The following is a 23,561-nucleotide window of genomic DNA, read 5'->3' as shown; positions in this document are numbered from 1 at the left end:
TAGTCTGGCTGAAAAAAGACAAAAGCCCATCTAGTTCAACCAAAAAATAAAAGTTATAATCCTATACCCACAGTTGATCAGAAAAAAACTCAGCAAAGCATGATCTAATTTGCTTCTGGTGGAAAAAAATGTCTTCCTGATCCCCAGAGTGGTAATTGGATATTCCTGGATCAACTTTACCTATAAATGTTAGTATCCAGTTATATTCTGTGTATCTAAGAAACAATCCAGGCCTTTTTTTAACCACCTTCCGCCCACCATATAAGGAAATGACTGATGGGCGGCAGCTCTCTCGTTCTGGGAGGACGTCATATGATGTTCTCCCTAAGAGAACTTTTTTTTTCGTCTTCAGTCAAACCTGAACTGCATATTCCAGATGAGGTCTTACTAATGATTTGTACAGGTGTAAAATGATACCTCTCTCTCTCTGGAGCCTACACCTATAGTTATGTATTGCCTTTTACTTCTATTTTAATCTGAATGGGTTGTTTTACAAGGTGAGGGTTTAAAATTTTGTTTATTTTTTCACAGTCACTCAAATTAGAGCTGGGGGTTCTGTGGCTGATTCATTACTGGCCAAAGAGGATACTGGTTGGTCATGTTAAAGAAGACGCACTCTTATTTTATTTTTTCTTTAGTACAGTGACCAAGGAGGAAGATAAATGAATGGTAAACCTCCTGGCACTGGATATCAGTTCAATCCATTGGAAGATGGGAATGACATCAATTCAAGATACCTCGGCAGGCAGCGTCTACCTTTGGCATCCCATCTTAGGCCCAGCTCCACTCCAATACTTTAATTATGGAGGGCAATATAATTCAATTAATATACATGTAAACCCTAACTGAATTTCATTTCATTTGCTAAAACACTGTATATAATAAACAACTGCTGTTTTTTAAAAATAAAATACTTGTTTTGATCATTATTTCACCCTTTTATCAGCACTGATGGTTTTCTTCAGCAATTTCTTCCTGTCTACATGTAGTTCCTTTAACAAAGGCAGCATGTCATTTTTTATGTTGAATTTCCTCATGTCTACAACAGTGAACTATGCCTGTATTATATGTGTCAGTTCAGCTATTTGTAGTATTCATTGGGAATGCATGTGACAGGGTGACAACACCGGAGGTTAATGGAAACCAAGGACAGAAAAAAAGAAAGAAGAGAGTATGGAACTTTCAAGGTGCTTAGACTGTCAGGAATAAATCCCAATCTACATAAAATGTTTTATTGTATGGTTTTATATTAACCACTTCCAGACTGCATACAGTACATGTACTGCAGGTGGACAGGGGTGGCACAAGAAGGCTAAGGGACGTACCTGTATATCACTTAGCATATGCGCGCTGGCGCACTCACAGTTTGTAGCTCCTGGTACCCGGCTGCTATCACATGGTACCTGAGCCAATCACAGCACACTGTACCATGCGATAGCTGTGTGCCAATCACAGCACACAATTGTAATAACAGCTGTTATGAAAGTAACCCATTCATGACAGTGCAAAATATTTCTGTTACAGTGGACAGCACTGTAACACCAATCAAAGTGTAAAAAAAAATCCCTGATCACCCACCCTTCCTCTCAGAGTAGTTCAGTGTCACTATGGTGTCACTGAACAACTCTGATGAAAGTATGTAAAAAAAAAATGTTAACAAAGAAAAAAAATGTTTATAAAGTTGAATGAAAAATTAATTCATAACAGCTGTGTTTCCTAAGCTGTGATTAGCCTACAGCTATCACATGGTACCTGGGCCAATCACAGCACTGTACCATGTGAATAGCTGTAGTCAATCACAGATCACAGCTGATCACAGCTGTCATGAATGTAACCCATTCATGACGGTTGAAAATTTTCATTTTAACAGCAAAGTATTAAAAGAAAAATCCCTGATCACCCACACAGAGTAGTACAGTGTTACTATGGTGATAAAAGTGTGTAAAAAAAAAAAACAGTAGAAAATGAAAAAAAAGTTAAAAAAATTACCAGATTTTGCACTCTCCTGTTTTAGTAAATCAACCCTTTCTTGGATACACAGAATATAACTGGTTACTAATATTTATAGGTAAAGTTGATCCAGAGAATATCCGATTGCCTCTCGGGGGGATCAGGAAGGAAATTTTCCCTCTGCAGGAGAAAATTGGATCATGCTTTGCTGGGTTTTTTGCCTTCCTCTGGGTCAATTTAGGATTAAAACTTTTTTTTTGGTTGAACTGGATGGCCCTTTGTGTATTTTTCAGCCAGACTAACTATGTAACTATGTAAGCCCACTGACACCAGTCACCGGCACACCAGTTATGTGATGACGTTGTACTGTAGTGGTGACAGTATGTAAACAAAATTGTAATAAAAAAATTATTTAATTTCTTCATTTCCCAAAAATTGAGACAAAAAATTACTACTTAAAAAAACTCGCTATGCATCTTACTAAATGCCACAGACTGTCCACTTTCCAAAAAGGGTTCATCTGGGGGGTATTTGTACTATCCTGTATTCTAACACCTTCAAGCCCGGGCTATAGCAGATTGACAGCCAGGCGGGACACTCGCTGTTGTGACTGGGCATCATATAATATCCTGTCAAAAACAGCCATTCACGCAGCCTTTGAGCCACGATCTGTCACTGTCTGTGTCCACGGGACACAGCTGATGACATATCACTACACTAACCCGTTGCCAGTGTCATGTGACCGCTGTGGCCAATCACAGCAATCACATGTCGATTGTATACAATGGATGGCTTCTTGTCATGCCATCCATTGTATACAATTGAGTTGTTAGCTGTGATTGATCAAAGCAATCACATGGTACAGACAGGGCCAATCACAGCCCATCTGTATCATGTGATGAGCTTTGCCCAATCACAGCTAATCAAAAAAAGATTGAATGAATCAGTTTCATTCAGTAACAATGATTGCAAAAAGTATCATCAATCATAATGTGTAAAGAAAAAAAAATCCTGATCACTTGCCCAGAGTAGTTCAATGTTACTATGGTAACATTGTATTGCTTTGGTCACAGTGTGTTGAAAAAAAATTGTAAAAAAAATTTTAAAAATAGAAAAATTTCAAAAAAAAAATCTTTATTTTTATTTTTTTTTACATACTGTCACCAGTCAGTGCCCCTGATCACCAACACACCAGTTATATAATCATGCTGTACTGAACTGGTGACAATATGTAAAAAAATTTTTCAAAATTGTGATTTTTTTTTTTCATTTCTACATTTTCCAAAAAATTGGAACAAAAAATTACCACCTCCAAAAAACTCACCATGCCTCCTACTAAATACCTTGGATTATCTATCTTCCAAAAATTGGGGGGTATTTGTACTATGCTGGCGTTTCCAGGCCTCAAGAAATAAGATTGGCCGTCAGTACATTAATTGATCGATTGTCAGATATATATACCATGGTTTGTGGACTCTATAACTTTCCTACAGACTAAATAATATACACTAATTTAGGGTATTTTCACCAAAGAAATGGAGCAGAATACATTTTGACCTAAATTTATGAAGAAATGGTATTTATTTGCAAAAGTTTAAAACAAAAATGAAGAAAAAGGAGTTTTTTTTTTCAAAAGTTTGTTTTTTTGTTTATTTAGTAAAAAATAAAAAACTCAGTAGTGATTAAATACCACCAAAAGAAAGCTCTGTTAGTGTGAAAAAAATTATACATTTTTTTTATGGGTACAGCAAAGTCAAAGTGCGACAACACTAAAAGCTGAAAATTGGCCTGGGCAGAAACGAGGTAAAAGTGCCCAGTGTTGAAGTGGTTAAGGGCCTCAAGAAATGAGATCGGCCATCAAGACATGTAGCAGAATACATTTTGGCCTAAATGTATGTAGATATTTGATTTTATGGATTTTTTTTATAACAAAGTAAAAAATATTGTGGGGGTTTTCAAAATGTTTGTTTTTTTTCTCATATATATAGCAAAAAATAAAAAAAACCCAGTGATGATCAAATAATACCAAAAGAAAGTTGTATTTGTGCGTACATATAGCCACTGGGGGTGATAGAATTCACATACAGATAGCACCTTGTGTTCAGAAGGCTATAGGATTTTTCTAACTCTGGGAGCAGGTTCTTCATACACAGCTACAATTAAAGCCCTGGAAGAGTAATTTAAACCATCCACAAATGCTTTAGCAACCAGAGTTCACTTTCGAATGTGCTGTCAGGGTGAGGGAGAATTTATTTGCCCCTATGTTGCTGAGCTGAGACAGTTAGCAGCACCCTGCAGATTTACATAGTTACATAGTCTGCCTGAAAAAAGTCCATCCAGTTCAACCATTAAAAGAAAAAAAAAAGTTATAATCCTTTACCTACAGTTGATCCAGATCATTACATGATGAAATTATTAAACACTTCCTGTCCGGCCTTTGTACATAAACGGCCGGACGGGAGCAGCAGAGGAGCGGGTGGCCGTTTATAAATGGCCTCCGCATTCACTGCCTGTGAGCACGCAGCACCGCGATCTGGTGCGACACAGCGGAACACCAATCGTTGTACAGGACCTCTCTGTGAGGTCCCGCTCATGTGATCACTGATTGGCCAATCAGTGATCACATGAATAGTAGTACGCAAGATGTCACTTCCTGATGACATCATTGCTTACTACTATTGAAATCTGTGAATGATCACAGAGGTCACATGGTACAAGGCTATTCACAACAGCCTTGTACCATGTGACGAGCTGTGACCATTCACAGAATGCAGCCAGAGAGAAGGAGAAGTGATTGCTTTTACAGCCTTTATGGTTGTAAAAGCAATCAGTGTAAAAAAAAAAAAAAAAATCTTCATCACCCCCCACAAGTAGTACAGTGTCACTATGGTAACACTGTACTGCTAGGGTGACAGTATGTTAAAACACATAAAAAAACGAAATAATAATATAAAAAAATAAAATGTAAAAAAAATGTGAAAAATTATAATTTTTGTTATAAACTAATTTGGGTTGGTTTTTTTTTTACTAAAAAGATAGCTGAATACGTTTTGGCCAAGATTTATGAAGAAAGAGTATTTATTTGCAACATTTTATAAGAAAAATTTTTTTCAAAATGTTTGGACTTTATCATTTATATAGCAAAAAAATTTAAATCCCAGTGGTGAATAAATACTACCAAAATAAAGTTTTATCTGTCTCATAAAAATTATATGGGTACAGTGTTGCATGACCGCGCAATTGTCATTCAAATTGTGATAGCACTGAAAGCTGAAAATTGACCTGGACAGGAAGGGGGTGAAAGTGTCTGGACTTGAAGTGGTTAAAGACCAAATTATTGAAAAGACTACAAACCCAAAACTGAGTGAAAGGTTGCATATGGAGTCAGATATAGTTACTTTGCTAAGACCTGTGGATTTCGGATGCCAGATGGGAAAGGCTGTGCAAGCAGCCAGGAATATGCTATGCCCCATGGATGGCAATGAAGCTCCTGTTCAAGTACAAAATCTGACTGACAGAACACCAAATGCACATTGTTCTAACTATGGAGGTACCATGAAGCTCTGCCCTGCAGGTGTTGTAATGATCTGAACCACTTTGCTAAATGTTGTTGTTCCATCCCAAGTACATTTGTTCATCACTTAAAGCCGGCAGATCAGGAGCCTGACGGAATGCAGTGTTATGCAATCAGTAAAGATCAGACAAATGTTAAACTCTTTCACTGTGTAATCGCTAAGTTCAAATTCTGCTGCTGCTAGACACAGGAGCAAAGGGTTCCATTTTGAATGCAGCAATCCACAATACCCATTTTCACCATTACCCACCCCAGGAGGCACTGACTACCCTAATGAGCTACAGTGCCCAAACTTCAGTGTTCGGTGAGTTATATTACCTGGCACACACCAAAACAAGCATTTAGGCAGTTTTGCATTTTATGTCAGTGAAAGTGAAGCCAACCTCTTAAGATTAGACTTGTTTCATGCACTGGGATTGGACGGTTCTGGATCAGACAGATGCAAAAACATGCCTGATAGACAATGTCTGGAAAAAAAGACTCCCACAGGCCCTCACTGGACTGGGTCACATTTATTTATTTTATTTATTTATTTCAGGTACTTATATAGCGCCGTCAATTTACACAGCGCTTCATGTATATATTGTATATTCACATCAGTCCCTAACCCTCAAGGACTGTACAATCTAAGGTCCCTGACTCACATTCATACATACACATACTAGGGCCAATTTAGACAGGAGCCAATTAACCTACCAGCAGGGTGGACTGACAACTCATGGGGCTACCGGGCAATAGGGGATTATGGGGCCCCCATGTCCTCGCCCACACCCAAAAAAGCCAATGAAAGGTACCAGGGGCATCTCATGGGGCACCCTACTGACCCTGGGCCCTCAGGCAGTGCCCGAGTGGCTAAATGGTCAGTCTGCCCCTGCCTACCAGCATGTCTTTGGAGGGGGGGGAAGAAACCCGCGCAGGTACAGGGAGAACATGCAAACGCCAGGAAGGTGGTGTTGTGGCTGGGATTTGAACCAACGACCCTGGTGCTGCCAGGTGGAAGTGCTAACCATTTAACCACTGTGCTACCCCATTCTAAAATGTTCACATTATTCCAGAGCTGAACCCTCAGATCTCTCCAGTGATGCAGCGCCTGCTCAGACCCCTCCCTCTTAGTAGTTCAGACTGCAGTCAAGAGCTGCAAAAACTCCTTCAAGACAGTATAATAGAACCTATTGACTCCTTCCCATGAGTTTCCAACCTATTCATAGCCAAAAAGAAAGGATGATAAATTTGACTATGTGTCGATCTTCGCCAGATAAACAAAGCAGTAATACCGGGCTGTTACCCACTGTCTACTATAATTTCCTAATGCCATGGGTCAAGATTCTTCACCAAACTAAACCTCCATAAAAGCTACTTGCAAAATCCCACTTGCATTGCCAGGAACCTAACAGCTTTCATTACATATCTGAAGCATTTCTGATTTAAACACATGCCTTTTGGGCTATGCTAAGCCCTGAGCTGTTTCCAAAAAATATTGGTTACTGTTTTTGCAAGAATACCTGGTGTAACAATTTGCATGGATGATACCCTTATCCATGCACCAACTCTGTAGGAACAGAATTTAAGGCTGGCCATAGATGGTTTGAATCGGCCTGCTGAACCGGCCGAGATTCAAACCATGTATGGGCAGGATGAATGTACCCAAGTTGATCAATCGATCAACTTGTTCGTGATTGTGCATGAAAATCTCAGTAGATTAGCAGTTTTTTACTCAAAACAGCCCGTCTGGCACCAACAAGCATGTCACGTTCAAAGTCACTTAAATCTCCTTTCTTCCCTATATTGATGCTCAGTTTGAACTTCAGCAAGTCGTCTTCACCACGCCTACATGCCTAATGCAGGCCATAGACGGGCCGTTAATCAGCCGATAAACGAAAAATCGGTCGATGCCATTGCCGACGCTGCCACCAATGCTCATGAAAGAAGGGGACAAGAAACCAGTTTAACAGAGACAGGGGAGCACACCATACAATGTGACAGCAATACAAATACATTATGGTTTTTATTTGGATACAAATGGATACATTTGTTGCAACCACAAGACTTTTTCATATTAAATATAATCTAATATAAATATATATAATATAAAATCTTTTTCCTCTCTCCTTCCCTCATTACCTTTTCTAGGAATACAATTTAATTTTGGACTTTCATAAACTATATATACATATACATGTGTGTGTGTGCATTTACAGTAAAAAGAATGCTGGCAACCTTGCAGGTCACGGCTCATGTGCAGATTTTTTTTTATCGGTAAAGCGATCGGCCGATTTGCCATCATTGCTGGGAAAATCGGCCGATCGGCCAAATCTGCCAGGAATTTTCCAACATGACCGATAAAAAAAACTGTGCAAAAAACCCAAAAAATGGCCGACCAATTAACCCACTAACAATGCAAAAATCAGACGATTTTTTTTCAGCTGAAAAATCGGACGATTTTCGACCCATCTATGGCCGGCATAAATGCATGGAGTTGCTGCCATGTGATTGGCTGATTAGCAATTTGTGTTAACAAGCAACTAAACAGGTGTACCTAATAAAGTGGCCGGTGAGTGTATGTGTATATATATATATATACACATACACACACATACAGGCATAACTCTGTTTACGAATTTAATTCATTCTGCGGGACTTGTCGTATTGCGAAAAATTTGTAAACCAAAATGCAGTTTTCCATAGGAATGCATTGAAAACCAATTAATACATTTCGGAGGTCAGAATAAAGTAAAAAAAAAGTCTTTTATCTGTTCAAAACTCTTTATAAAGTGCACTTTAAAGGCATAAATACTGTACATAAATGCATTGAAAACCAATTAATCCGTTCGTATTGCGAAAAAAATTCGTAAACTGAGCCATTATTTTCAATGGATTTTCATTCGTAAACCAAAAATTACATTAACTGAGGCGTTCGTAAATCAAGGTACACCTGTATTTTTTTTTTCTTTACATATTTTCAAACTTTTCCAGTTTCTGTTAAATTATTGCTGTGTGTGTCTATTAGAGATGAGCGAATCGAAGTAGCCGAAGTGGAATTCGAGTCGAATATCGGAAAAATTTCGAATCCGAAAAATAGCCTAATTCGGACGCGCGAATCGAAATTTTTCCGAAAATGGCGACTGACATGTGCGGCGACGGAGCGGGGATGTCTGGGAAGGCGCGCAGACAAGGCGCACTGACCCATAATGCATTCCTCAACGACATGTGATCGCATCAGCCAATCAGCAGCCAGCCAGCTAGCACTGTGTAATGGTCGAGCTATAAATAGCGGCCATTTTGGAATTCTTCATTTGCCTGCAGTCATTGAACAGAGGCAGACCGCTCTGTATTAAGGACAGGGACAGAGTTAGGGCCACAGAAACGATACTTGGGGACAGAGAAACGATACTTAGGGACAGAGAACTATTACTCAGGGACACAGAATTGTTAATTAGGGCCACAGAATCGTTACTTAGGGACAAAGAAACGCTAGTTAGGGCCACAGAATTCATACTCAGGGACAGACAGAATTGTTACTGAGTGCCAGAGAATTGTTATTTAGGGCCACAGAAACGTTATTAGGGCCACAGAATTGTTACTCAGGGACAGACAGAATTGTTACTGAGTGCCAGAGAATTGTTACTTAGGGCCACAGAAACGTTATTAGGGCCACAGAATTGTTACTCAGGGACAGACAGAATTGTTACTGAGTGCCAGAGAATTGTTACTTAGGGCCTCAGGGACACAGAATTGTTACTTAGGGCCACAGAATTGTTACTCGCACAGACACAGAATTGTTACTCGCACAGACACAGAATTGTTACTGAGGGCCACAGAACTGTTACTTAGGGCCACAGAATTGTTACTCGCACAGACACAGAATTGTTACACAGGGACACAGAACTGTTACTGAGGGCCACAGAACCGTTACTTAAGGCCACAGAATTGTTACTCGCACAGACACAGAATTGTTACTCGCACAGACACAGAATTGTTACTCGCACAGACACAGAATTGTTACTCAGGGACACAGAACTGTTACTGAGGGCCACAGAACTGTTACTTAGGGCCACAGAATTGTTACTCGCACAGACACAGAATTGTTACTCGCACAGACACAGAATTGTTACTGAGGGCCACAGAACTGTTACTTAGGGCCACAGAATTGTTACTCGCACAGACACAGAATTGTTACACAGGGACACAGAACTGTTACTGAGGGCCACAGAACCGTTACTTAAGGCCACAGAATTGTTACTCGCACAGACACAGAATTGTTACTCGCACAGACACAGAATTGTTACTCGCACAGACACAGAATTGTTACTCAGGGACACAGAACTGTTACTGAGGGCCACAGAACTGTTACTTAGGGCCACAGAATTGTTACTCGCACAGACACAGAATTGTTACACAGGGACACAGAACTGTTACTGAGGGCCACAGAACCGTTACTTAGGGCCACAGAATTGTTACTCGCACAGACACAGAATTGTTACTCGCACAGACACAGAATTGTTACTCGCACAGACACAGAATTGTTACTCAGGGACACAGAACTGTTACTGAGGGCCACAGAACTGTTACTTAGGGCCACAGAATTGTTGCTCGCACAGACACAGAATTCTTACTCGCACAGACACAGAATTGTTATTCAGGGACACAGAACTGTTACTTATGGGCCACAGAACTGTTAGTTAGGGCCACAGAATTGTTACTCGCACAGACACAGAATTGTTACTCGCACAGACACAGAATTGTTACTGAGGGCCACAGAACTGTTACTTGGGGCCACAGAAACGTTAATCAGGGACACAGAATTGTTACTGAGGGCCACAGAACTGTTACTTAGGGCCACAGAATTGTTACTCGCACAGACACAGAATTGTTACTGAGGGCCACAGAACTGTTACTTGGGGCCACAGAAACGTTAATCAGGGACACAGAATTGTTACTGAGGGCCACAGAACTGTTACTTAGGGCCACAGAATTGTTACTCGCACAGACACAGAATTGTTACACAGGGACACAGAACTGTTACTGAGGGCCACAGAACCGTTACTTAGGGCCACAGAATTGTTACTCGCACAGACACAGAATTGTTACTCGCACAGACACAGAATTGTTACTGAGGGCCACAGAACTGTTACTTGGGGCCACAGAAACGTTAATCAGGGACACAGAATTGTTACTGAGGGCCACAGAACTGTTACTTAGGGCCACAGAATTGTTACTCGCACAGACACAGAATTGTTACTCAGGGACACAGAATTGTTACTCAGGGACACATAATCGTTTAATTAAAGAGTATGTCAGACAACATGCAGAGGAGTGGCAGAGGAGGCAATGTTTTAGGAGCGAGCAGACGTGGCAGCAGAGGAAGGGGTCGAGGCAGCACTATTCGCAGCCAGAGGCCAGTGCTCCCGGTGTCATCCAGCAGTCGTGTCTCCACCGACAACCCTGCCGTCATCGATTGGTTGGCTCGGTCGTCTTCCTCTTCCCAGGTCACCTCTGACACCTACAGCCAACGGTCGGTGGGTACGTCAGACACAACCGTTAGTTGGCATGGCCCGGGACCAAGCCCACTGAAATCACGTGTCCTCTACCTGCCCCTGTCCTTTGGTGTTCCCTCACCAAGCGAAGTATCGCATGCTGTGGGCTCAGCCCCACTGTACAGTGAGGAAGAGCTAACAGAGGGCGGTCAGGAACGGGGGGAGACATCCGCCTTTTCAGCAGCCAGGCGAAGAAGTAGTGGCGAGGAGAGTGGCCCGGTAGCCGGTCTAGAGACAGGTCTGTCTCCTGATCCAGACGCAGCCGAGGGGGCTAGTAGTGAGGCGGAGACCCTACTTGATGATGAGGAGGTTGATCGCACTTGGCAGCCTCGTCGTCATCAGGCAATTTCTTCCGCATCATCAGGAGAAGAGGGTGGCAGCTTGGCAGTGAGCGAAACAGTCGGTGGGTTGCCCAGGAGACAGCAGCAGGGTCGCAGCAGTGTCAGTGGAAGCAGTGTCAGTGGAGCCAAACGGCCACGGAGTAGAGCACCAGCTCCACTGCAGCCTACCACCACGGCCAGTAGTGGTGCCGGTGTGCACGGAGGAAGCAGCAGTCAGCCAGTGAGGAGTATCGGGGGCAAAGTTTCCTACTCGGCGGTGTGGCAATTTTTCGTCAAGCCGCCCGAGGAAGTAAACGTAGCCGTATGTCGACTATGTGGCCAGAAAGTCAAGCGTGGCCAGGGGGCCCATGTTGGGACTACAGCGTTGCGGCAGCATATGCAGCGTCGCCATTTGGTGGCCTGGGAAAACCGTGATAAAGATACGGCGGTTCTGCCCGCCCCAGCCCCCGCTCCATCACCCGCTCCGTTACTTGCTCCGTCACCCGACGTCAATCGCCCTCCATCAGCCAGTCAAGGCTCCAACACCTCTGCTGAGGGGAGTTGTCGCTCGTTGGCATCTTCCGCTCGTTCAGATGCTCCTTCTCCTGCTACTCCTCTTCACGGATTCCGTCAGCAGTCTTTCTTGGAATCCGTTTCCAAGAGACAACAGTTTGCGAGCACGCACCCGACGGTGCAAAAGCTGAACGTCCTCCTGTCCAAGTTGCTGGTGCTGCAGTCCCTCCCTTTCCAAGTGGTGGACCTTTCAGAGAAATGATGGCTTGTGCCGCGCCGCGGTGGAGAGTGCCAAGCCGTCATTTCTTCGCCAAAAAGGCAGTGCCAGCCCTGCATTCACATGTAGAAGACATGGTGGGCCAGTCTTTGAGCATGTCGGTCTCTGCCAAAGTGCACGGCAGCGCCGACGTGTGGAGCTGTAACTACGGTCAGGGACAGTACATGTCATTTACGGCCCACTGGGTGAACGTGGTGCCGTCACAGCCGCACCAGCAACTTGGACAGGTCACGCCGCTTTTGCCTCCACGTTTGCACGTCCTTGCTCCGGCAAAGATGTCCGCCTCTACCACCTCTTCTTCCGCCGTGTCCTCAGCCGCCACCCCCGTGCCAAGTCCCATTACCCGACCGGCATATCACATGTGCAGGGCGCAACGGTGTCACGCTGTTCTGCACCTGGTATGCCTTGGCGAACGTAGTCACACAGGGGAGGAACTTCTGAGTGTAATGAACAGAGAAATCGACAGATGGCTGTCTCCGCGCAAACTGAAAATCGGAACCATGTTGACCGACAACGGAAAGAACATGGTGTCTGCTCTGCGTCAAGGAAGGTTGTGCCATGCGCCATGCATGGCTCACGTGTTCAATCTGGTTGTCAAGCGGTTCCTAAAATCCACCATCCCACTGCAAGACATCCTTAAAATGTCACGTAAACTTTGCATGCATTTCAGCCATTCCTACACCGCAAAGCACACCCTCCTTGAGCTGCAGCGGCAGAACGGAATTCCACATCATCGCCTGATCTGCGACGTTGCAACAAGGTGGAATTCAACCCTACACATTTTAGACCGCCTTTACGAGCAGCGAAAGGCCATCACCGATTTCCTGATGTTACAAGCGGATAAAGGTACTCCCCTGTGTAACTTCGATGTCAGCCATTGGCAGCTCATGCGTGACACCTGCCGCTTGCTCAGGCCCTTTGAGGAGGCCACGCTATTCGTGAGTCGGCAGGACTATGGGATGAACGACGTCATTCCTCTGTTGCACGTCCTTGAACAAATGCTGTTAACAATGGCTGGTCAGGGTGCGGTAGACGTGGCGCACAGATCTCAACGCCACATGACCCCTGTGGGGGCAGGACAGGAAGAAGAGGAGGAGGTAGAGGAGGACATTTGTGCTCAGGAATTATTGAGTGAAATGGGTGGTTTTTCCACTCAGCGGACAGGAGTGGAGGAGCAGGAGCATCTGGTAGAGGAGGAGGAGGAGGAGACAGAGGACCCAGACGCACCGTGGCAGTATGCTGTGGAGATGGAGGCAGGGAGTCCCTCGCATTCCTTGGCACAAATGGCCCATAGCATGCTCGGTTGCTTGCGTAGCGACAGCCGAATAATAACCATCAGACAGAGGGATGACTTTTGGCTGTCCACCTTGTTGGACCCTCGCTACCATTCAAAAATGGTGGCCTTTTTCACACCTGCTGAGAGGGAGGCCAAAATAACGTACTATAAAAACCACCTATGTAGTCAGCTGGTCTCTGCCTGTCTGCGCCAACGTCCATCCTCAGACACTGTGGGCCCTGTGCGCTCGCGTTCCGCTGCCATGGCAGCAGGGGAGGGGTGGGGTGGTAGGAGCAGTGGCAGCTCCACCAGCAGCGGCTGCCTCAGTCTGCAGTCGATGATGAGTAGCTTTCTTCACCAGCGCAGTGAGGAAACTACTAACCAGCCGCAGCAGCAGCAGCAGCATCAGGTGGACCTGGAGCAGGACCTCAAACAACAGGCTTGGGCCTACTTGGACAGCACCCTGCCAACCGAGGTAGACAATCCCCTTGACTACTGGTCAACGAAACTTGACCTTTGGCCCCAACTAGCTGAATTTGCCCTTGAAAGGCTGTCATGCCCGGCCAGTAGCGTGGCATCGGAGCGCGTGTTTAGTGCGGCAGGAGGTATTGTAACTCCGCGGAGGACACGACTGTCCACCCAAAGTGTGGAGAGACTCACGTTTGTGAAAATGAATCAGGCGTGGATTAGTCTGGATTTCAAACCACCAGTTCCTGACACAACTGACTAAATCCGCCATGAATCATGCCTCAAACATGTGCCACTTTGAGGTCTCCTCACACACTGCTGGTGTGTTGAATTTTTTGACATAGGGTGCTGGCAGATTACGGGCCTCCTATAGCTGCTGCCAGGCCCCTAATCTGCCATAGGCCCCTATATACCGCCTCCTCATGCTGCTGCCAGGTCCAGAGTCTCTCATGGGTCCCTGTACGGCCTCCCATTGCTGCTGTCTCCATCGCCACACTCTGCCATGTGCCACTTTCAGGTCTCCTCACACACTGCTGGTGTGTAGAATTTTTTGACATAGGGTGCTGGCAGATTACGGGCCTCCCATTGCTGCTGCCAGGCCCCTAATCTGCCATGGGCCCCTATACCGCCTCCTCATGCTGCTGCCAAGTCCAGAGTCTCTCATGGATCCCTGTATGGCCTCCCATTGCTGCTGTCTCCATCGCCACACTCTGCCATGTGCCACTTTCAGGTCTCCTCACACACTGCTGGTGTGTAGAATTTTTTGACATAGGGTGCTGGCAGATTACGGGCCTCCCATAGCTGCTGCCAGGCCCCTAATCTGCCATGGGCCCCTATATACCGCCTCCTCATGCTGCTGCCAGGTCCACAGTGTCTCATGCCATGTGCCACTTTCAGGTCTCCTCACACTGCTGGTGTGTTGAATTTTTTGACATAGGGTGCTGGCAGATTATGGGCCTCCTATAGCTGCTGCCAGGCCCCTAATCTGCCATAGGCCCCTATATACCACCTCCTCATGCTGCTGCCAGGTCCAGAGTCTCTCATGGTTCCCTGTACGGCCTCCCATTGCTGCTGTCTCCATCGCCACACTCTGCCATGTGCCACTTTCAGGTCTCCTCACACTGCTGGTGTGTAGAATTTTTTGACATAGGGTGCTGGCAGATTACGGGCCTCCTATAGCTGCTGCCAGGCCCCTAATCTGCCATAGGCCCCTATATACCGCCTCCTCATGCTGCTGCCAGGTCCAGAGTCTCTCATGGGTCCCTGTACGGCCTCCCATTGCTGCTGTCTCCATCGCCACACTCTGCCATGTGCCACTTTCAGGTCTCCTCACACACTGCTGGTGTGTAGAATTTTTTGACATAGGGTGCTGGCAGATTACGGGCCTCCCATAGCTGCTGCCAGGCCCCTAATCTGCCATAGGCCCCTATATACCGCCTCCTCATGCTGCTGCCAGGTCCAGAGTCTCTCATGGGTCCCTGTACGGCCTCCCATTGCTGCTGTCTCCATCGCCACACTCTGCCATGTGCCACTTTCAGGTCTCCTCACACACTGCTGGTGTGTAGAATTTTTTGACATAGGGTGCTGGCAGATTACGGGCCTCCCATTGCTGCTGCCAGGCCCCTAATCTGCCATGGGCCCCTATACCGCCTCCTCATGCTGCTGCCAAGTCCAGGGTCTCTCATGGGTCCCTGTACGGCCTCCCATTGCTGCTGTCTCTATCGCCACACTCTGCCATGTGCCACTTTCAGGTCTCCTCACACACTGCTGGTGTGTAGAATTTTTTGACATAGGGTGCTGGCAGATTATGGGCCTCCCATAGCTGCTGCCAGGCCCCTAATCTGCCATAGGCCCCTATATACCGCCTCCTCATGCTGCTGCCAGGTCCAGAGTCTCTCATGGGTCCCTGTACGGCCTCCCATTGCTGCTGTCTCCATCGCCACACTCTGCCATGTGCCACTTTCAGGTCTCCTCACACACTGCTGGTGTGTAGAATTTTTTGACATAGGGTGCTGGCAGATTACGGGCCTCCCATAGCTGCTGCCAGGCCCCTAATTTGCCATGGGCCCCTATATACCGCCTCCTCATGCTGCTGCCAGGTCCACAGTGTCTCATGCCATGTGCCACTTTCAGGTCTCCTCACACTGCTGGTGTGTTGAATTTTTTGACATAGGGTGCTGGCAGATTATGGGCCTCCTATAGCTGCTGCCAGGCCCCTAATCTGCCATAGGCCCCTATATACCGCCTCCTCATGCTGCTGCCAGGTCCAGAGTCTCTCATGGGTCCCTGTACGGCCTCCCATTGCTGCTGTCTCCATCGCCACACTCTGCCATGTGCCACTTTCAGGTCTCCTCACACTGCTGGTGGGTTCCATTTTTTGTCATAGGGTGCTGGCAGATTACGGGCCTCCCATTGCTGCTGCCAGGCACGTAATCTGCCATGGGCCCCCGTACGGACTCCTCATGCTGTGACGTTGCAACAAGGTGGAATTCAACCCTACATATGTTAGACCGCCTTTACGAACAGCGAAAGGCCATCACAGATTTCCTGATGTTAAAAGCGGATAAAGGTACTCCCTGTGTAACTTAGATGTCAGCCATTGGCAGCTCATGCGTGACACCTGCGCTTGCTCAGGCCCTTTGAGGAGGCCACGCTATTCGTGAGTCGGCAGGACTATGGGATGAACGACGTCATTCCTCTATTGCACGTCCTGGAACAAATGCTGTTAACAATGGCTGGTCAGGGTGCGGTAGACGTGGCGCACAGATCTCAACGCCACATGACCCCTGTGGGGGCAGGACAGGAAGAAGAGGAGGAGGTAGAGGAGGACATTTGTGCTCAGGAATTATTGAGTGAAATGGGTGGTTTTTCCACTCAGCGGACAGGAGTGGAGGAGCAGGAGCATCTGGTAGAGGAGGAGGAGGAGGAGACAGAGGACCCAGACGCACCGTGGCAGTATGCTGTGGAGATGGAGGCAGGGAGTCCCTCGCATTCCTTGGCACAAATGGCCCATAGCATGCTCGGTTGCTTGCGTAGCGACAGCCGAATAATAACCATCAGACAGAGGGATGACTTTTGGCTGTCCACCTTGTTGGACCCTCGCTACCGTTCAAAAATGGTGGCCTTTTTCACACCTGCTGAGAGGGAGGCCAAAATAACGTACTATAAAAACCACCTATGTAGTCAGCTGGTCTCTGCCTGTCTGCGCCAACGTCCATCCTCAGACACTGTGGGCCCTGTGCGCTCGCGTTCCGCTGCCATGGCAGCAGGGGAGGGGTGGGGTGGTAGGAGCAGTGGCAGCTCCACCAGCAGCGGCTGCCTCAGTCTGCAGTCGATGATGAGTAGCTTTCTTCACCAGCGCAGTGAGGAAACTACTAACCAGCAGCAGCAGCAGCAGCAGCATCAGGTGGACCTGGAGCAGGACCTCAAACAACAGGCTTAGGCCTACTTGGACAGCACCCTGCCAACCGAGGTAGACAATCCCCTTGACTACTGGGCAACGAAACTTGACCTTTGGCCCCAACTAGCTGAATTTGCCCTTGAAAGGCTGTCATGCCCGGCCAGTAGCGTGGCATCGGAGCGCGTGTTTAGTGCGGCAGGAGGTATTGCAACTCCGCGGAGGACACGACTGTCCACCCAAAGTGTGGAGAGACTGACGTTTGTGAAAATTAATCAGGCGTGGATTAGTCTGGATTTCAAACCACCAGTTCCTGACACAACTGACTAAATCCGCCATGAATCATGCCCCAAACATGTGCCACTTTCAGGTCTCCTCACACTGCTGGTGTGTTACATTTTTTGTCATAGGGTGCTGGCAGATTACGGGCCTCCCATAGCTGCTGCCAGGCCCCTAATCTGCCATGGGCCCCTATACCGCCTCCTCATGCTGCTGCCAAGTCCAGAGTCTCTCATGGGTCCCTGTACGGCCTCCCATTGCTGCTGTCTCCATCGCCACACTCTGCCATGTGCCACTTTCAGGTCTCCTCACACTGCTGGTGTATTCCATTTTTTGTCATAGGGTGCTGGCAGATTACGGGCCTCCCATAGCTGCTGCCAGGCCCCTAATCTGCCATGGGCCCCTATACCGCCTCCTCATGCTGCTGCCAGGTCCAGAGTCTCTCATGGGTCCCTGTACGGCCTCCCATTGCTGCTGTCTCCATCGCCACACTCTGCCATGTGCCACTTTCAGGTCTCCTCACACTGCTGGTGGGTTCCATTTTTTGTCATAGGGTGCTGGCAGATTACGGGCCTCCCATAGCTGCTGCCAGGCCCCTAATCTGCCATGGGCCCCCCGTACCGACTCCTCATGCTGCTGCCAGGCCCGTAATCTGTCATGGGCCCCTGTTGTCGCTTGTTGGCATATTCCGCTCGTTCAGATGCTCCTTCTCCTGCTACTCCTCTTCACGGATTCCGTCAGCAGTCTTTCTTGGAATCCGTTTCCAAGAGACAACAGTTTGCGAGCACGCACCAGACGGTGCAGAAGCTGAACGTCCTCCTGTCCAAGTTGCTGCTGCCAGGCTCGTAATCTGTCATGCGCCCCTGTACCGCCTCCTCATGCTGCTGCCAGGTCCAGAGTGTGTCATGGGCCCCCGTACCGACTCCTCATGCTGCTGCCAGGCCCGTAATCTGTCATGGGCCCCTGTACCGCCTCCCCATGCTGCTGCCAGGTCCAGAGTGTGTCATGGGTCCCTGTACGGCCTCCCATTGCTGCTGCCAGGCCCGTAATCTGCCATGGGCCCCCGTACCGACTCCTCATGCTGCTGCCAGGCCCGTAATCTGCCATGGGCCCCTGTACCGCCTCCTCATGCTGCTGCCAGGTCCAGAGTGTGTCATGGGTCCCTGTACGGCCTCCCATTGCTGCTGTCTCTATCGCCACACTCTGCCATGTGCCACTTTCAGGTCTCCTCACACTGCTGGTGGTTTCCATTTTTGTCATAGGGTGCTGTATGGCCTCCCATTGCTGCTGCCTCCACCGCCACACTGTGGCTCCACACTCTGGTTTTGGCCCCGTGACTGCCCAAATGAGTGAAGTGTGCGGTGATTCTAAGATCGACGGCACTCATCTGCATGTTATACTGACTGACAGTATTATTTCTCTTCCCCAGCAGACTCCAAGGGCATTTAAATTAAAGGTACAGTGTTCAGCACTAATATTAAGTCTCTCTGAAGCCTAGAAACACCCTTTTTTAAGTTAAATTCACAGCGAATATATTCGACTCGAATCGAAATTTTTCCGCGAATTCGCCGAATCAGTCGAATCGAATTTTTGAATACTTCGCTCATCTCTAGTGTCTATCCTTTGAAGAGATTTCCTCTCACTTACTGTACTATGTGACACATCACCAATGCACAGGAACTGAGGGGGTCTTCCCAAAGGGGACACAGACAGTAGATGACAGTTCAACAAATTTTTACACAGGCTCTAACCCTTCTCCACACTATGCAGAACTGAATAGAGTTTTGCCAGGAGTGAGGCTGTAATATTTTATTGGGCTGAATAAGGCTCCTCATTTAGGCACTGATATTTACTGGTCATATGAAAAGCAAGTTCCTAAATGGTTCTATATACATGTCATTGCGCACTGTTTTTGTCCAAGGCATCCTGCCAAAAATCTAATAGCATATTATCCCTTAATGCCTATGACCTATGCTATGATACATTGAATACATTTTCACTTTTGCTATTGTACACTGTCAGATAATCCTGTGTGTATTAAATGTTGTACATAAAAATAGAACAGCATTACAAAATATATATATACATGGATAGTACTGCTTCCAACTAATACTAGCCCATGTTTCTGTAAGCATCTACCAGAGGTATTCCAGTTATTGCCATTAGTAATTGTATTTGCATCACATTACATTTACATACATGTTACTTGATAATTGTTGGCTTGTATCCTTCATTGTACATGTTAGATCTCCCATTAAGTGCATTCATCTAGCTATCAGCTGCTAAATAGGTCTGTCTAAATTTGGCATCCTATGCACTCTTTCACAACTGTCATCTGTTCTTTCCTCCCCTCCTCCATAACTTTTGCTCTTGTGTCCTGCTTATATCTCCAGTTGTCTCTTGGACTAACTCTTTTCACTCTGTCTTTTTTGCTGTTTTACCTCTCTCCTTGTAAAAACCTTTTCCCTACCCAGGACACTTTTCCGGTAAAGTATTTATATTTTTTTTGTATTTTATTGTATTACTTTGATATGGTAAAATTAAGTTCTATTTGTGTCATTCAAAATCATGTATATGTGATGTCAATGAAAACGTTCATTCCAGTAGCATGTGCTCATTTACCTTGTCAAAATACAACCCAACATTTATGGCTTTTAATGAAAATGCTGATTTTTCTTGACTATTTTTTTTTTTTTAGTTTATTCTTGGAATGTATTCCCCAAATCAAGTCATATCTGATTTCTAAATCACTTTCAACCTAAACTGCCTATATTAAAGCAAATATATCATATAGTTTAGCTATGAGCAATTTAAAACTCTTCTGTAATGATGTATTTTTCTGCTGATGTTTGAGTGTTGAATTATATGTGTTCCCCTATGCTGTTGATTTGGTAATTTAAGTCTATATCTGTAATGTGTTTTAACTGATCACGCTAACAAACCACACGATGGATTTGAGCAGTGCCCAAAATAACTAGTGACTGTGCAACAGGTGTCATGTGTCTGAATGTCTGCCCATGAAGGAACATAGGGGGATGGTGCTGCAGAAGAAAGGGACTTGATAATATTACAGTACGATAGAATTTATAAATACTATTTATTTTTTAAATGGAAGCGCTTTGTTTGTTTACTTATGCAGTTATAAACTTTAAGCAACAATCGTAATTTGTAATCTACACTTGGGGGTAAATTTAAAAAGCAGTTAAGCTCCATTCACACTTATGGCTCATGTACACGGGACGTTTAGAAAACACTTCTGACCGCTGGAAACTGACTGCTGGAAAACGTAGGTTAAAAAATGTATGTTTAGCCGTGTTTGCAAACCGCGTTTATGCACGTTTGCGTTTAGAAGCGTTTTTTTTAAAGATATCAGGAGACCTTCCAAAATGCCCAGGATTCACTGAAAAACAGTACTATTTCAGACATTCTGAGAGAAATAGAGAGAGCAGAAGCAGAGAGAGCAGTATGTGTTGAGATGACCTGTCTTTTCTGGTTGTATTCACTATGGATCCCATCATGAGCATAATGTAGCATGTTCTACCATTTTTTCCTTCACGCAAAACCTGGAATTGACTGCGCTGGTGTGCTAGGTCCATTTGAATACATGGAAAATACTTTTTTCTGATGATGAAAAAAGGCTCTGGACAGCATCTGGATATGGAACAGTTAAAAAACGCTTCTAAACGCAAACGCTTATAAACACAGTTAGCCACGTTTACATGCATTTACAAGCATTTGGTTTTTGAAACCGCTGATAAAATCTACTCCTGAGCGCAAGTTTGGTGCGTTCAAAAAAACAACTGTAAACTCAACTGCCTGTAAACGACTGTAAACCAAGATGTGTACATGGACACATAGGAAAACATTAGGGAGAGTTCAGGGGCTGCTGAAAAAAAACACAAAAAAGCTCCTGAATGTCAGTTTATCAGCTGCAGTGTACATGAGCCCTTAGGCATTTCAATTTGCAGGCGGAATCGCCGTGATTTTGCCTGCATCTTGAAAATGCGCTGTGAAAATGTGAAAACGCGCATTCACATTTTTGCCATGATCGCGGAATGTTTTTTCAGTGTGACAAATGTGCCGCAATCATGCAAGCAAAACCATGAGACGCACAATATGATTCAGAAAAAATGAGGAAGGGTTGTAACAGCGCAAACACTGCAAAGTCCTGGGAAATGGTAGTATGGGTGATGGTGGTATTAGTGGCTACTGTATGAAGAGCGTAGGATTCCGTGTGGCACTGAGGGCAAGGCTTCCAAATAAGCTGTAGCAACTTCTGTAGATGAGAAAAGGAGAGAAGCGCCTCTAAGTGCAATAAGTCTTTTTATTCAAGTCTAAATGTAGAAACACTCACATGTGTGAAGTAATCATAAGCATAAAAACCGTGGTTAACAATAGTTAACGGTGGGGTGGTAACCCGGGTGAAGAGCCGTCATCTCTCTGCGATGTGGGGAGGTCAGCTCTCGGCTGGAGCAGCGTGGTGGCTGGAGGGGGAACAGCGGTGAGGCCAGCCTTCATGCACGTCCTCCCTCAAAGCCGGATGGAATGCACGCTGGAACGTAGCGGCGGCGTGGCCGTGACGACATCAGATCCCAGGGTGCACTGCGACGCGTTTCGGAGCATGCACTGGCCGTGGAAGGCGGAAGTGCACTCCTTTTTCAAGCAGCTGCACGCCGCCGCTACGTTCCAGCGTGCGTTCCATCCGGCTTTGAGGGAGGACGTGCATGAAGGCTGGCCTCACCGCTGTTCCCCCTCCAGCCACCACGCTGTTCCAGCCGAGAGCTGACCTCCCCACATCGCAGAGAGATGACGGCTCTTCACCCGGGTTACCACCCCACCGTTAACTATTGTTAACCACGGTTTTTATGCTTATGATTACTTCAGACATGTGAGTGTTTCTACATTTAGACTTGAATTAAAGACTTATTGCACTTAGAGGCGCTTCTCTCCTTTTTCTCATGAGACGCACAATACCCAGAAACGATTCTGACACCTTTTTTGGGCATTGCACGTGCTGTGAGTTTGTTTGCGCGATTGCAGTGCGTTTGAAACACCTAAGTGTAAATGGAGCCTAAATGTTACTTTCACCAAACATTCAAACATGGTGAATCTTTTACAGCACATGCATCACCTGCAGTGAATTTCTGGTGAATGTCAGATTCACAGCTTTATAAATACACCCCTGGTTGTAGATCAGATAAATTTATAATTTTTATTATTATTTTACAGGAATTATATAGCGCCAACAGTTTGTGCAGCACTTTACAACATGAGGGCAGATAGTACAGTTACAATACAATTCAATACAAGAGGAATCAGAGAGCCCTGCTCGTTAGAGCTTACAATTTAAAAATCAAATTGTTTGCGTATGTCTAGTATTTATGCATGCATACATAGAAAAAAAAATTACTGTACAGTTTTGCTGCATGCTCCTATTATTTTGATATGTAAAACTATGAGTATTAAAGTATATATTTACACTTCCAAGTTAACTCACTATAAGTTTAATAGCTTCTCGACCACCCTATAGCAGAAATACTGCTACAGGGCGGCAGGGATGCGCAAAATCATGTATATATACGTGATTTGCCTATCCGGGTAGGGGGTGCACGCGCCCACTCCCTACCCGCACCACTATTGGTTCCTTGGCAAGTCAATCACCAGGTCCCGGCCACCGATTCTCGTCCAGGACTCGGTGATCGTCGTAAACAACAGAGATCTCTCTCAAACAGGCTGCTTTGTATTGCTCTGCACAGCAGAACAATACAAAGCAGCTGCTCTACATAGTAAAACACACACAGCACACTATGTAAAACACAACTGAGCACACTGTTAACCTTTTGATCTCCCCAGATGTTATCCCCTTCCTGCCCAGTGTCATTAGTACAGTGTCAGTGCTTTTTATTAGCACTGATCACTGAAGAAAGAAAAGCAAAACCAGCGCTCAGGTCCATAAACATCATAGGAACACGG

At 45.8% G+C, this 23,561-nt stretch overlaps 3 protein-coding genes across 9 annotated transcripts in view; 1 reads left to right on the top strand and 2 right to left on the bottom strand.

Moving 5' to 3' along the window:
* The window catches only part of LOC149462920 (endogenous murine leukemia virus Env polyprotein from Emv-2 locus-like), a 126,974-nt gene that overhangs the window by 57,851 nt on the left and 45,562 nt on the right, over window positions 1-23,561 (bottom strand). The window lies entirely within an intron of this gene.
* The window catches only part of LOC149462921 (uncharacterized), a 383,187-nt gene that overhangs the window by 335,099 nt on the left and 24,527 nt on the right, over window positions 1-23,561 (bottom strand). The gene's annotated exons all lie outside the window — the stretch shown is intronic.
* TXLNB (taxilin beta) overlaps window positions 19,926-23,561 on the top strand; it is a 150,038-nt gene continuing 146,402 nt past the window's right edge. Inside the window, exons 1-2 of one of the 2 annotated variants that reach the window (XM_089676266.1) lie at window positions 19,966-20,074; window positions 22,818-22,919. The gene's annotated coding sequence lies outside the window, so the exon portion shown is untranslated. Of the gene's footprint in view, window positions 20,075-22,817; window positions 22,920-23,561 lie in introns of both variants that reach the window. The other variant, XM_089676265.1, reaches the window with a different exon arrangement.

The sequence above is a fragment of the Staurois parvus genome, unplaced genomic scaffold (assembly GCF_062004578.1).
Source record: "Staurois parvus isolate SC_StPar_1 unplaced genomic scaffold, SC_StPar_1.0 ptg000165l, whole genome shotgun sequence".
Lineage (NCBI taxonomy): Eukaryota > Metazoa > Chordata > Amphibia > Anura > Ranidae > Staurois > Staurois parvus.
Note: the sequence above shows the minus strand (reverse complement) of the source record. Positions and strands in the feature narration are given on the sequence as shown.